Source organism: Quercus lobata, chromosome 5 (genome assembly GCF_001633185.2).
Source record: "Quercus lobata isolate SW786 chromosome 5, ValleyOak3.0 Primary Assembly, whole genome shotgun sequence".
NCBI classification, from domain to species: Eukaryota; Viridiplantae; Streptophyta; class Magnoliopsida; order Fagales; family Fagaceae; genus Quercus; species Quercus lobata.
In genome coordinates, this window is record NC_044908.1 from 8,034,828 (window position 1) to 8,047,788 (window position 12,961).

General features: G+C 33.5%; 1 pseudogene; it reads left to right on the top strand.

The window, feature by feature from the left end:
• Positions 1–249: 249 nt before the first annotated feature.
• Positions 250–8,664, top strand: LOC115989881 (annotated as a pseudogene).
• The last annotated feature ends 4,297 nt before the right edge of the window (positions 8,665–12,961 follow it).

Below are 12,961 nucleotides of genomic sequence, written 5' to 3' on the forward strand. Positions count from 1 at the left end.
AGATAAAGGGACAGTCAGACATTTCATATGTATATATAAGTGGTGAGGCTCCAATTTATTCCAAGTTGCAAGTCCCATTCTTATGACTAATCTATTCATTTAGCATTACAAGTACACCAAACCTTCATTCTCCTTCGCTTCATTTATCATTCCTAAAAGCCTTTTTTTCCAACACTTTCTTCCATGCTTTCTTAAAGATTATCTAATTTCTACTTCTATTACTTTCGATCCTCTTGTACTTTTCAAACTATGTCTACCATTATCCAAGAAAACATAGAGTGCAACAAGTCTTTATGTCATGTACCTAACACCCCTAGTGCAGCTAACAAGAGATGGCGCTCGGCTTTTGTTTACATCTATTGTTCTAGAGCCCTCCTATCATTTTTCAAAAATTCTCCACTCGATAAGAAAACAACTAAGGATTCACAAAATTCGTCTTCACTCATTTTGGAAATAAAACCAGCAGACAATAGGTTCAAAATTGACCAAACAAGTCTCACCGAACTTGTGAAAGAGAGAAATGTTGACAAGCTCCAAAATATTGGAGGGGTTGATGGAGTAGCATCCATACTTGAAACCAATGTTGAATTTGGGATTCATGGCAATGATGAAGACATTACTCGCAGATGTGAGTCATTTGGCTCAAACTCGTATAAAAGACCACAAAGAAAGAGCTTATTCCACTTTGTAGTAAAAGAGTTCAAGGATCTTACCATTATCATAAGCTTACTTAGTGCTGTACCATGTCTTGCGTTTGACATGATTGACAATGAAACACTAGCAGGAAGGGACGAAGATGTAAGCCTAATTGCTGCTTTATTTCTTGTTGTGATTTCTGCCATAAGTAACTTTTGGCAAAGCAAACAATTCCAGAAGTTATCCGAACTCTGCAACAATATCCAAATTAAAGTTGTGAGAGCTAGGCTGCATCAAAAGGTCTCAATCTCAGAACTTGTCGTTGGAGATGTCGTTTGCTTAAAGATTGGAGATCAAGTTCCAGCAGATGGTCTATTCTTAGAAGGGCACTCTTTAAAAGTGGAGGAACCCAGTATCACACAGGACGAAAGTGATCACGTAGAAGTAAATTGCCGTCATCCATTTTTGTTTTCTGGTACTAAGATGGTTGATGGCTATGCTCGAATGCTTGTCACTTCGGTTGGGAAGAACACAACATGGGGCGAGTTGATGAGCTCAATCATTCATGATACCAATGAATTACAAACACCTTGACAAGTTCGGCTCAACAAGCTCACTTCATCAATTCGTAAGGTTGGTTTGGCAATTGCTCTCCTAGCTCTTGTAGTCTTGTTGGTTCGACACTTCACAGGGAATATAGCAGATGAATGTGTAATTGGAGAATTTCATGGCAGCAAGAAAAAGTTTTGTGACATGGTGAAAGCTATGCGAATTTTAGCTACTGCAACTACTATAGTTGAACTTGTGATCCCAAAAGGGTTTTCTTTGGCTGTGAAGCGTACACATGTTTATGCCATGAAAAAAATGATGCTTGATCAGGCAATGGTACGGAAGCTTTCTGCCCTTGAGACCATGGGCTTTGCCACCACCATTTGTACTGACATAGCAGGCAGTCTCACCTTGAATCAAATGAAGGTGACAAAGTTTTGGCTAGGGAAGGAATCTTTTGATGCAGCTGCTTATTCATCAATTGCTCCGTATTTTCTTGAATTAGTCCAGGAAGGAGTTGCTATGAACACAATTGGTACTGCTTACAGGCCTACTTCAAGATTCGAAATTGAGTTCTTAAGCAATCCAATAGAAAAAGCCATTCTGTCATGGGCTATTCTAGAGTTAAACATGGAAATGGAGCAATTGATGCACAATTGTAAAATTCTTTCTATTGAAGCATTCAATTCACACATGAGACGAAGTGGGGTTCTACTAAGGAGAATGGGAGACAGCACAATTCATGTACATTGGAAAGGAGCTGCAGAAATAATACTGAAAATGTGTTCAAGATACAATGATTCTTCTGGAATTATGAAAGAGCTGGATGATCATGAAAGGATGAAATTTGAGCAAATTATTCAGGGTATGGAAGCTAGTAGCCTCCAATGTGTTGCTTTTGCACATAAGCAACTCTCAAAAGAAGATCAAGAATATGACACAAAAAATAAAAAAAATAGAAGAAGAAGGTTTGACACTATTAGGGTTGGTGGGACTTAAAGACCCATGTTGTCCAGGGGTGAGGAATGCCATGGAAGATTGCCAATATGCAGGTGTAAATATCAAAATGATCACTAGAGACAATGTTTTCATAGCAAGAGCTATTGCCACTGAATGTGGGATACTCAGGCCAGGTCAGGATATGGTCAATGGAGTAGTTATTGAAGGCATGGAATTCAGAAACTACACACCAGAGGAGAGAATGGAGAAAGTTGATAAAATTTGTGTCATGGCTAAAGCATCCCCCACGGACAAAAGTCTAATGGTGGAATGCTTGAAACAAAAAGGTCATATAGTTACAGTCATTGGAGGTGGCATAAATGATGCACTAGCATTGAAAGAAGCTGATATAGGACTTTCTATGGGAATTCATGGCACGGAGGTGGCGAAGTTGAGCTCGGATATCGTCATTTTGGATGACAACTTTGCTTCTATGGCCAAAGTTTTAAGGTGGGGAAGATGGGTCCACAAAAACATCCAGAAGTTCATTCAGTTTCAACTCACTGTGAATGTTACTACTATCATTGTTAACTTTGTGGCAATCATTTTTTTAATGAAGGACCATTAACAGGGGTCCAGTTATTATGGGTGAACCTAGTTACGCATAACTTGGTTGCTTTAGCTCTTGCAACTGAGCAACCTACAAAGACATTGATGGAAAAGCAACCAATGGGTTGGACTATGCCACTTATTACCAACAATATGTGGAGAAACCTCTTAGCCCAAGCTTTATATCAGATCGTGGTCATCCTAACCTTAGAATTCAAAGGACGATTAATATTCAATGTGTGTGAGAAGGTGAAGGATACCTTGATCTTCAATACTTTTGTCCTTTGCCAAGTCTTCAATCAACTCAATGCAAGAAAGCTTATGGAGAAGAACATCTTCAAAGGGATCCATCGCAACAAGTTGTTTTTTAGTATCACTGCCATAACCATAATCCTTCAGGTGGTCATGGTAGAATATTTGAAGTGGATTGAAGATACAAAAAGTTTGAATTGGTGGGAATGGGCTGCATGTATTGGAATGGCAATAGTGTCTTGGCTAGTTGGTTGGATTGTCAAGAGGATACCTGTTCCACAAAAGCCATTTCTTAGCTACCTAAAAAATTAAAGAGATATAAGGACTTCCCCTAACATAGGTCGTTTGGATTGAAGAAAATTCTATGGTTGAACTCACTTTTACTATTACAACATCAAGCTCAAGCCCATAGTTGGGCTCATTGTACTTTCCATTGTACTATTGTTCTACATTGATAGGTTATCATGTTATTCATTCAATTATGTAACGTATTCTTGGATTTAACGTAGTATTAGAGTTAGGTTTTTGTCTGGTTCCTAAAAGATTGCTAACTTGTTCATGCACCTCACCACAACACTATCTTATGTGACGTATTCCAATCACTATGATGCTTTCTTTTGCTGATGTTTTTCAGCTAAAGGTGTCATTCTCCTATGGTCTTTGTTGTTGCCATCCTTAGGTCACACCAATCGCCTCTATTGGTAGCAACTTTTTCACATATGCCATCCTCTAGATACCAATCTTCTATTGTGTAGACACCCAATTTTACAACTTGCATTTAACCAAACCGGTAGATCTTTAGATTTGTGATACAAAACAAATCTTGATGTTCTAACGATCATAATGGTATGTCATGGGTTTTGATCGGACCACCTGATCAAAAGTTATCATACAAACAATTTTCAATGATCATGGCTCGCTTACACGATGGGCCTGATCACGTCCTATTTTAAACACTTAATTTTGATTGGTTCTCACAAGAATTAATTTAAAATTAATTAAGTGTGATTTTTGATTGGATCTCATTTTATTTCATTTTTATTAAAGAAATAATAATAAAAAAAATTTCTTTATGGCATCTTATCTGCTCTTTCGAAAAAAATTTTGGAGATATGATCCATGAAAAATTCAAAAAAACAGAAAAATGCTAAAAAACGTCATTATCTTCAACAGCAACTTGAATCGCATTTTTGGCTTGGAAAACGTTGAAATTTGGATTTCTCTATTTCTTTAAAAGTTGTAGAGAGTTGAATTTACTTTCAAAAAACATCAATCTTGAATCAATTGGAATTTTGAGCAGCAAGTTATGGCCAAAATACGAAACAAGTGCAGAAGATAACACAAATTCAGCATCATCTTTAGTTTTCTTTCAAAATTTCAAATGGGGACCAACATCAAATCTGTTCAAGCTTATCTAATAGGCTTATCCCTTCCCTTAGCTTCAGAAGAAAGCTTTTTGAAAAATAAATTGGATAGAGAAACAGATACATCCTGTGAAAATTTTCAAAAATGCTCAAAAAGCGTTACTATTTTCAGCAGCAATTTGAAATGCATTTTTGGATTGGAAAACGTTGAAATTTGGTTTTCTTTATTTCTGAAAAAGCTGTAGATAATTGAATTTCCTTTCAGAAAACACCAATTTTGAATCAATTCAAATTTTGAGTAGAAAGTTAGAGCCAAAATACGAAGCAGGTGCAGCATCATCTTCAACTTCCTTTCAAAATTCAAATGGGGATCAACACCAAATCCGTTTCAACTCATTTAAACAGGTTATCTCCTCCCTTAGCTTCAGAAGAAAGTTAATAACTTAGCCTTAAAGCTAAGCCATCCCTTCCCCTATAAATAGAGAAGACCTCTTCCATTTTTTGGACCCTGAATTCCCTTTAGAGAGCTAGTGAGAAAGCAGAAAAGAAAAGTTGTTGAGCAACCATTGTTCTTACTTTGGTTGTAGTTTAGTATTTCCTTACTTTCTCCCTAACCCTTTAAGTGATCACTTTCCCCTTTTAATTTATGCTGGTAAGTAGTTAATTGTGTTTTTTAATTCTTTATACATGCTAGAATAAATGCTTACAAATCATTATTCACTTCTTTTATGCTATGCTTGGATGAACATGCCTATGTGTCTTATTGATTTTTTCTTACATGCTTAGATGAACATTTCTAGGTGAAACACAATTTTCTCTTGAATGATTAGATGAACACTTTTAGACTTATACACAATTTTCTTTTGAATGCTTAGATGAGCACTTCTAGGCTAAAACACAATTTTCTCTTTAATACTTAGATGAACATGTCTAGGTAGTTGTTTTACTTTTTTAAATGCTTGAACAAACATGTCAAAGTATTTTGATTTTGTCTAGATAAACATGTCTAGGGTTTTTCCTTTACTTCTCTTCATAATTGCTTGGATGATCAAATATGCTTAAAGGTTTTATTTTTATTTGTTTCTCTTTGCAATTATGTTGATGACAAATAACATGACAATTTTGTTTTTCCTTCACATGCTTAGATGAACATGTCTAGGCTAGGAATTCTTTGTTTATATTGATCTCTTGGATGAACATGCCATTACCTTCATTTTTTATTTTTTTTTACATTAAAATTGTTATCTAACAAGTTTCATTTTTTTTTTTTTTTTGTTTCTCTTTATGTCAAATTCTCCTAAAACATATTTGTTTACAATTCCTGCAAATCACATGTTTATATGACATATTCTTTGTATTTGTTTGACAAGACATGACATTGACCACCTTAACCTAGGAGACTGGTTTTACCGGGCGAGATGGGTGCTTAATCCCTTCCCATCTCGTAAATTAGCCTCTAAACCAAGATCAAGGGTTCTAGACTATGTTCTTGTATATACAATTTTACTTTTGTTTAGAATGTAACTAGGAAATAAAGCAATCTAATTTACTTTTCTTAGATTGTATCTAGGACAAAAAAGCATTGTAAATTTTTGTTACAAAATTTGATGTAAATTGTCATATACATTAATACAACAAAAGTATTTTTTTTATTGAAGGTTTTCTTATTTTTCCTTTTAAATTAAATAAGTGGCAACTTCATGTAAAACCCTTGACCTAGGGGGGAGTACATTTTATATATTGATGTCTCGAATGACATTGTGTGTAGGCGTGTAGCCATCCTCTAGTCATAATACACAATCAAGTCATTGACTTACTTAATAGTGATGTGATATGTTTAAATAATTGTAAGGTTGAATTTAATCAACCATTTTGTTGGTTTTATTCCGTACCAAATTTGCTTATAATTCAACATTTAGAAACTCTGTATTTAGGTGGGAATCATGTAAGGGTAGTGTGTGAGAGAGTGTAAAGAAAAGCTTAAAATTGTGCACTCAGTGGGGCCTCGCAACTGGCTCGCGGCTTACAAGTTGCCAAAGGAGGCACACGTGTGAAGCATGTAGAGGAGCTGAAGAGTCACGCTAGCTGAAGCACTATAGGACAAAACTTCCAGTCTGGCCAGGCAGTTAGCTCGCGACTCAGTCAAGTCGCGAGGTCAAGTCACCAGACCACTCTGTTTGGGAAAAACTGACCTTTCACATTCCAAACACACACCAATATAAATACCCCTTATACCCACGTATTGTAGAGAGCTTCCAGAGAGAATTTTGAGAGAGAAACCCTAGAGAAAAACAAGATTGACTCATCCACAATCTTCATCCTTTGATTCTCCAAATTCCTCTACTCTCACCCTCTCCATTGTTACATCCTTGAGAGGTACATTTAGCCAAATCCTTTTCTCACCATACTCATATCTATAAGAAGATTATTTGGTGCTTAGGAAGCAGTTAGGAAGGGACCAATTGATATTGGTTGATGCTATGGGCTATAGCGGAATCTGGTAAGCTAGAGAAGATAAAGGTTCGGCGTAACCTCGTTGGAGTAAGAAGCTTGGAGGGCTTAGGTACACTGGGTAGATTAGACTTGGAAGGTCTTTTGCTGTTAATGTATCCTAACTTCATTCTCTAGTGGATTATTGACCGCTTGGAGGGCGGCGGTGAGTTTTTAAACCGAGAACTTTGGTTTCCTCTTCGATAACACATCGTTGTGTTGTCTTTGTATTTGCATCTCTCTTCCCTTAATCTGTGCCATTTAATTTCTGCTGTTATTGTGATTTTATTTGGTTTAGATTGGTTTATCAATTCTGTTTTAGCTTATTTTCATATTCCGCACATACATTGTTTGATAATAAGCTTGAATTGGTAATTTGTAATTTGGGGGTCTAAACGTTCAAGGTGTTTTACACACTATTTGAACATTCAATAATTAATAAATCATGTGATTTAATACACATAGATAGTCTTGTTAATTGCCATGTAATGGATTGAAGAAATTCCTTCAAATTGTAAGTAATGGAGAAAAAGTAGTAAGTAAACAATCACATTCGACAATATCAAAGTTTTAGAAAAAAACATGGATGTAAAATTATTGGTCTCCAAAGCAGCGGTTCTTGCCAGATTATGATATGGGCTAAAGCTATATCCATTAGTGATACTAAAAACAGATTGCTCACTCCTTGAATTTTGTCATCTGGCAATTCTACAGTAATGAAAAGGCCGATGAGATAGAAGCATTTTTTTTGCCAGCCGTATGCATCCATCTTTTACCATGAGTTTGAAGCAAAGTACCAAGCAAATCCGACTCAAAGTGGGGTGGGTTGACAGCAAAAGGCGAGAGCAATCTCTACACGACCTAGTCAAACAATTAGCTCTCAAGAAATGCTAGTCTTCACTTTGCTTCCAAAACTATATTGTGAATGTAATTATGTTAAGAATAATAAACAACATACATTGCATGCTCAGCAACTTGTGTTATTTATGTAAGGCTACATATGATGAAATCAAACCATGAGCATGTTGCAATCTAGCATCATTATCCTGAACTCAATTATCAGTTTAGTTGAGTCAGACCAATAGATCAACTAAATAAATATATTCTCAAGTTTATTCTTCTTAATATTCCTAGTATCTACTAGCACAAAACCACTCTATGTGCCATAACTAGTCTTAGGGTCTGTTTGGATACCGCTTATTGCTGAAAACTGAAAACACTGTAGCAAAATAATTTTTAAATGTGTAAATAGTACCGTGGGACCCAATTTTAAGTACATGTGGCTTTATGTTGAACACAAGAACCACAATGAGTTGAGTTGTAGCCATCTTTGCCACAATCTCCAAGGTGCCTTTGTCAATCATCATTTTGCAAAATAGAGAGAAGGCATGCACTGAAGTCTGAGGGTTGGGAATTTAGAAAGAAAAAAAAAAAAAAAAAAAAAAAAAAAAAAAAAAAAAAAAAAAAAGAGCAGAGATGCAGCTGGCCAAAGAAGAAGATGAAAGTGGTGGTGCTGCACTAAAGGATTATTTTGGTAAGGATTTGTCATTTGTACTTATCTTGTCGGTATTTTGTTTTTTCTATACTGGATTTGTGATTGTCTAAAGGTTTTTCTAATTATTTAGGTTTATGAATTGTTTTGTTGGTTTGATTAAAACAATTTGGGAAATTTCATGGGTCAATTTGTAAAAATATTTGGGGAAGGGGGCAAGTATATGCAATTTAGGGTCAAAAGTTAGAATTTTGTGTAGCCTATGCATACTCCTAGTTAATTTTTCAAAATCTAGGGGGCCATGCCCCCCTCCCAGCGAGTGCCCCAGTGTAGTTCTGTCTTTGGGTAGTACTGTTTTTTTAAGAGTTTTTGAGTTATGTCACTGATTTTAGGATGTTGGACTTGTTTGGTAAGAGATTTCTTGTAACGTTGTTGTTTTGTGGAAATATGTGTGGGTGAAAAAATGTGTGGAAATACGTGTAATGTTATTTGAACACTGAAAATTATTGTTTAAACAACAGTAACAAACACCCCCTATACTGAATTTAGAAAATTCCTCATACTAGTTTTCAAGTATCGAACAACATTGCTCAATGGCACACTTTTAAATATCTTAAAAAATGTAGAACCCACGGATTTCACAATACCCAACTGTGCTTTCTCTCTCTCTTTACTTTACTTTTTTCTTTTTCTCTCTCCAGATTTGACAATACCCACAGATTTGTTCTTCTTCTTTCTTCCTCTTCTTTCTTTTTCTTTTCCTTTTTCTCTTGCATGCGTACGCTGCCACTCACTTCTTCTTCTCTTTACTTTTTTACTTTTTTCTTTCTTTCTTTCTCTCTTGCACGCAATCTTCTTCTTCTTCTTCTTCTTTTTATTTTATTTATTTATTTATTTATTTTAATATCCTAGTTGATGGGTTTTTGTTTTTGGGTCTTCTCTTATTTTCCTTTTTATGGGTTTAGATGACCAGTTTTCTCCTTGTAATTTTTTTCCTTTGCTTCTTTTTTGACTGGAGACCGGGCTTGCTTCTTTCTTTTCTTTTGCTTCATTATTCTTTGATTCATTAATACAATTTTTTTCTAAAAAAAAAAATAGTAATTTTGCTTTGATTTAGTTGGGTTTGCATTGATTCAGTGACTTGTTCAAGCTAGGACTTGCAAAGGAGAGAGATGAGACGAAGAGGAAAGAAAGAGAATAAATAAATAATTAAATTTTACTATTTATGTCAGAAAAGTTACACTTTTTCTAGAAAAACTCCTGTACATACCAAACACACTGTTATGTTTTTCCATTTAAAAAAAATGTCATTAGAAATATGGTACCAAACACATTTTTTTACAGTATGAGTACTTTAAACACTTGTTTTCATAACATTTTTTAAACCATAATTTTCACATCATTTTGAACAATAAAATATATATATATATATATATATATATATTCTTTTTGAGAAGAATGAACAACAATACTTGAAATATGCAACCAAACATTAATTGTGTGTTTACGTTTGTGCTTAATGACATATATTTAGTTTATGGTCTAGTCTAAATCCAAAAAAGATTCAAGTTGCAAACCAACATAAAATTTAATTACTCTATTATAAATGAATAATAAAAAAAACTTAAGATAAAGACATAAACTTAATAATAATAATAATAATAATAATAATAAAAGGAAAAGGACAACAATAAAACAACGCAACTTAGTGGTCATTAAAAACAATTTATTTTTCAGATTAAAAAAATTACTTGTAAGTGAACAATTTGGTGACCCAATTCTTGTCACTCAAGTCTTGGTCCAAAAGGTCCCACACAATGAGTTTTGGTAGAGTATGGGCTAAAGAACTCGGTTTCAGTTAGTTTGAACGGTTTTGATGCATGGGTTAAGGGAATACACAAACAAGAACGAAAATGCCACTGTGTAGAAAGGTCTCCAGAAACGATCAGGCTAAAAACTTGATTAATAGATGCAGATCAATGCAGTAAAACTCCTCTACAGTATTCTCCTCTCTTTTTTCCCGTCCCCCTCTCTTGGGGAACCTTTACATATTATATAGGCCCTTTCCAGTCATCTAGGCTTTACACTTGTTGATCATCCAAACCCCCACTTGAGCACCTGTCCCATCAGACACCCCTCTCAATTCTTTGTGAGTTGTGGTAGCCAAGGTAACACTGTTCAGGGGTCTTCTCCTCATTAATGCGGCCAGGAGAGTAGTTGTAATGCATTTAATGTGGTGGTGGCAGCCTTTGCTGAGATATTTTGAGTTTCCTTCCTTTTTACGTATTTGGAAGATGGACTATAGTGGCTTGGATGTACCTTTACTCCAGATTTTACATTATCCGAGGAGAAACTACTCCTCGGACATGTTCTCTTTGCCCCAGTGGGCCGGAATAAGGATTGTTTGGGCCACGCTGACTCCTCAGACGGGTCACGTCCTCGGACGTGTCTGGGCCCAGCTAGCTTGTTATTTTGGGCCAGTCCCCACATTACTTTAAAAAGATATATAATTTAAAAAATTTATACTAAATACATGTTACCAATCAAATGAAAAGCTTAAACAGTTACATCTATTATGAAAATGCAATTCCAACTTCCTGATTTATATACAATAAATAAGAGCTATAACTCTTCATTTGAATTAGTAATTTTAGGATGTCATGGCTTTTCAAATTAATTCAAAATAAGATGACTGTGAGGGGAAATAAGGATACATTTTAGAATTTCTCTTAGTTTTTTTATTTTCTAAATTGAGATGTTTTACCTTTATTCGGATGAAAAATGAATAAAAAATGCTAAATTTTAGAGTTGAAAAAAAATCATAAATTTTAGGAGTTCTCTTTTTTAATTCAAAATGAAATTTGTTATTTGACATTTATGACCTTATTTCTAAAAGAAATTACACTTCATTAATGAGGGTATTTTTAAACCACATAAAAGTCTAGTTTAAAGAGGAGAATCCTCTTATGTTTAGTATAGATATAATCCTCTTTCAATTAGATTTTTATGTGGTTCAAAAATACCCTCATTAATGAAGGATAACTTCATTTAGAAATAGGATCATAAATGCCAAATAATAAATTTCATTTTGAATTCAAAAAGAGAATTCCTAAAATTTACGCTCATAAAAGAAATTATGCTCATAAAAAACAATTATGGTTATTGCTTATCTCTAAAGTTTATCTTCTTATTTGTTTGACGAATTAAAAAAAAAATCTAAATTATAATAGATGCAAATTATTAACTTTTACTTAAAAAAAAAAAAAAAAAATAGAAGAGCCTCTGAGCACATGCCCGAGCGCATGCTCAAAGGCTAGTTTATATATATTATTTTCTTGAATATATATTTCATATAATCCAAGATATGTAAATTATTTTATCCAGTCATGTGTAATTTTTAAATTGTATTAATCACAATCAGTATCCATCAAACAATTTTTTTTTTTTTTTTATAGATATAATAGGATTTGAAATTTATAGTGATCACTCCAGAATAAGTGCTTTTTATTATTACTTCAAAATACATTTTTGTGTGTGTGTAGATTAGATGTATCTAGGTCTTTTATTCATTGATAAGAGACTCTATTCAAGCCTCTTATTTGATGATAAAAAACTTGATCTACCAAGTTGACAAAAACCCACATTTTAAAACATTTTAAATCAATATTTTAATTAAATAAATTAAATATTACCGATTAAAATATAATAGGAGTTTTAGAAAACATAAAAAAATACACATTAATAAATTTTAGATAAATTAAATAATAATATGCCTTGACAGTTGACATATACAATGTATTATATTATAAATATGATAATAATAATAATAACAATACCAGATGAAAAAAGAATCTTTTCTTTTTTCTATAAATGGCAAAGTAGGTCAAATTTGTTTTTTATAAAGTTTCATTGTGGGACATATCTTAAATCATACTATTCAAAAGAGGTTGCATGAAACATGCATATGCGTGTAATGGATAAATCTCTTTGCGGCTGTTCTTCCTTCCACACTATACAGTTACTATTTATCTCTAAAATTTATCATTTTTATTTGTTTGAAGAATAAAAAAAGAAATTCTAAATTATAATAGGTGCAAACTATTAATCTTTTCAAAAAAAAAAAAAATAGAAGAGTCTCTGAGCACGTGCGCGAGCGCGTGCTTAAAGGCTAGTTTATATATATATATATATATATTTATTTATATATTATTTTCTTGAATATATATATTTTATATAATCCAAGATATATAAATTATTTTATCCAGTCATGTGTAATTATCTTTTAAATTGTATTAATCACAATCAATATCCTTCAAACAATTTTTTTTTTTTTTTTTATAGATATAATAGGATTTGAAATTTATAGTGATCACTCCATAATAAGTGCTTTTTATTATTACTCCAAGATACATTTTTGTGTGTAGATAGATGTATCTTTGGACCAATGAAACAATGCAAAATGGAATGCTTGCTTGCTAGCAATATGGCTGACCAACATTGTATTACAGCAAGAAAAAGTTTAATTGGATTATTAGATAATTAATTGAACGTACTTTGGTTAATGTACTCTCTGAAGTTGAGCAAATTGGATCTCATATGAAGAGAAAAATTGCTTTTAATTTGCCACTTG